We start from the raw sequence: 3118 nt of genomic DNA, 5'->3' as shown, positions 1-3118 counted from the left end.
CTGCCCATTACCAACAAGAGAGAGAGAGAGAAACAGACAGAAAAAAAGATAATAAAATTAAACCAGCTTGGCATGGGTCTTTGCAATAAACTAATGGCTAAGTCTCACAGGGGTCTTTGGAGAGGTGCTCTGGCTAAGGAAGAGTAATTCTGTTAACAAGCATATTTTGAAACAACATTTTTTGCAACCAGAGGTTTCGAAACACTTTATAAAGGGGGCTGTAGGTATTCCCAATGGGCATGGAGTAAAAAGGAGCTCAGGTATCTTCTTCAAGCTCACATAATAGGCACTGACAAAGACAGGACCAGAGTTAAAAGGTCCTGGCATCTACCCCCAGCTTCAATGGCACAGCCCCTCCTGCCTATGCTCCTGCTTTGCTCCACACGCTCATTTCTAGACAGGTCATAGTCAAGTTACTTTATTTTTTAGTGCCTCCATCTCCCTATCTGTATGCAGCAAAAGCATGGCTAAAGCTAGTGCTTACTAGATTCCTGTCAAATTGCTGTAAATTTCTCAGAAGAGAAATGCTAGAGATCGCCAAAGAAAACCAACACTTTATAAGAGGTTTACATTTGTTGCCCCTTTTTCTGGTCAAATCTCATAGCTGAAGCATGGGTAAGAGTAACTGAAAAGGGAACCTCAGTACATAGAATTGCCTAGGCCAGCCAGTACTATGCAAAGGGCAACCTAACAGATAAACTCCCAGTGTAACAGACATGAAATGTAAATGATTAGACTGCCAATTAAATAAAACACCTTATCAGGTAAGCCAGAGATACAAAATACTTACGTCATCTACCACATTGCCTTATGTGCCCAGGGGTATTGTAAAACTGATTCTGGCAACTCATATAAATGAACTCAAATTATATCCAGACAAACCAGTGACTGTAAGCATGAACTGAAAAAAAATACTTAGCTGAGCACATGAGATTGGTTTGTCCAGACTACTCTTAATTTCTCCTCCTGCTCGGAGTTCTCATGGAAGACAATGCCATGGCCTCCTGTCTCATGGTATCAGGCAACATTTTCATGCTGTGTTGCTGTATTGATCATGTGGACAATATCCAACACCCTCAATGCCCCACCAAAAAATGCTTTTTTGAGTTGTTTTCTGAATCACCTGTGGTATATTTCAGGTGTGGTCATTTATGATCCCTGACGCTGTCAGGGAGAGAGATGGTACCATAGCACTGTAACAGTGAAAATGATCCTGTGTTTCACTGACTGCAAAATGATTTTCGTTTGGTCATCCTGCAATTTCCCCTCTAGCACAGATCCTTCTTTTTCTCCCCAGACATCCTGCTTCCTCCTTTTTAGTCTGTCTGGCACTGTTTTAAATGCTGGAGAATCAATCTTTAGGGACCATCACACACCTGTGGTAATATATCATTTACTCTTTGTATAGTGAGATTACAATACGCTACTTATATTCAATTTTAAGAGGAGATAATTAATATGGATTGGATGGGAAGGTCCTACTTTTTTTATCTCCCCTGAGTCTCTGTTTCTTTTTATTTCACAGTTTGCACATATGATGGTGACATCTGTGAACGAAATGCACATGCTGCTCCTCCTTGCACCAATGATGAGTTTATCCCTACTTGGTGAAAGACACTTGGTCAAAATACATAAGTCCTTACTTTCCTGCTGGCTTTGCTGAATGTAGTAGTGTGTTGTGTGTAGACAGGCCAATATGCTTGACACGTATTATGTGGATGATGATAGCATGTCAAGTTATAATAAAGTCTTACTAACTTACAAGAGACTGATTATATTTACAACGCTCATTTTTGCCTTAGACAATCTATGTCCCAGAGTTCGTAGTAACTCAGTCTCCTCTGCTCTAGACCTTGTCAAGACTACGCTATAAAACCACCCTCATTTTTGCATGCACATGTTTCTAAGATACACTGGGTTCTGGCTTTCTAATCTTAGCTTCAAAACCTTCCTGGGATTTCTTCTCTCCGAAGAATCTAAAAACTTTTTAGGTTTTCTTTTTTGTATGCAAATGTATGTGCTTCCTACGTGAGATTCTTTATTCCCACGATTCTTCATCTTGAAGTCAGAGAAAACTTTGCTTAGTGAATTAAATGTGCATGTTCCTCCTTCTGGTTCTTCATTTCAAATTTGACTGGTTTTAGACAGCTATGTGGGACAGTTACCGAATATTAATCACAGCGTGGTATGTAGGAGAAGGCAATGATGGTTTATAAGATGCACGGACACTGCATGCATTCTAGCACTGTATTTCCACAATGTTGCATGTCTGGGAGAACAACATTGTGGGATACATTAAAGCCAGTCTGCAGGGACCGTGGAAAAATATCCATCTCTAGTATGTCTGTGTCCATGTGAAAGAAGAAAGGGAGGTAGGTTTCCATTGCGAAAGCTACATCAACATGTAGTTTTTGGAAGCACAGCTGTTGGGGGGACTTTAGGCTGTTGAATTCTGGTTTATGATTAGATTCCTCCATGGCTTCTCCTGTGAGCCCTCCAAACAAGTCGAATTCAAACATTTGCAGCTCCCAAATCTTTCCCTTTTTCCATGGATCCTTTCCAGAGCCACTTTGCCTGACTTAACAGGGCTGAGGAAAATCTGGAAGTGGGAAAAGCTGTCTCTTCTCAGTTTTCATAATGATCCTGTCCAGCACTAGACAAGGTAGACATGCTTCTCTGATTTTCAGAAGAGTTTTCTGAAGCCGTGCCCTCTGTTGGCTAAGGTGTAATTATCCTCCCAGACACTCCAGAAGCCAGTTTGTTCCTAAATGAACTTCGAAATAATTTATCTACCCAAATCTCTCCTTGCCACCACAGTTCATTATTTTGGGCATTCTCAGACAATAAAAATATTAATTTGTGATTGGAGATGACTATCAATTTCCTTGGTTGACTTTATGTGTAGTAGCTAGAAATATTTTAGGTCAGGTCTCCCACTATTATTCTTTATCTGACTCCAAATATCAAATGCAGTGCACAGTTAGGGTGGGGGAAATAAAGCACCTAATCTCAGTTAATTTACTTGTGAAAAAAGCATTTGTAGCTTTTAGAACAAGGATGTAGGCAGATATATTTGACTGTGCTCTGAAAGGGATGTTTTTTCTGAATAACACAACAC

General features: G+C 40.2%; 1 protein-coding gene across 8 annotated transcripts in view; it reads right to left on the bottom strand.

The window, feature by feature from the left end:
* Positions 1–3118, bottom strand: part of ZBTB20 (zinc finger and BTB domain containing 20) — a 519668-nt gene that overhangs the window by 27547 nt on the left and 489003 nt on the right. The window lies entirely within an intron of this gene.

Source organism: Falco cherrug, chromosome 5, assembly GCF_023634085.1.
Source record: "Falco cherrug isolate bFalChe1 chromosome 5, bFalChe1.pri, whole genome shotgun sequence".
Classification (NCBI taxonomy): domain Eukaryota; kingdom Metazoa; phylum Chordata; class Aves; order Falconiformes; family Falconidae; genus Falco; species Falco cherrug.
Note: the sequence above shows the minus strand (reverse complement) of the source record. Positions and strands in the feature narration are given on the sequence as shown.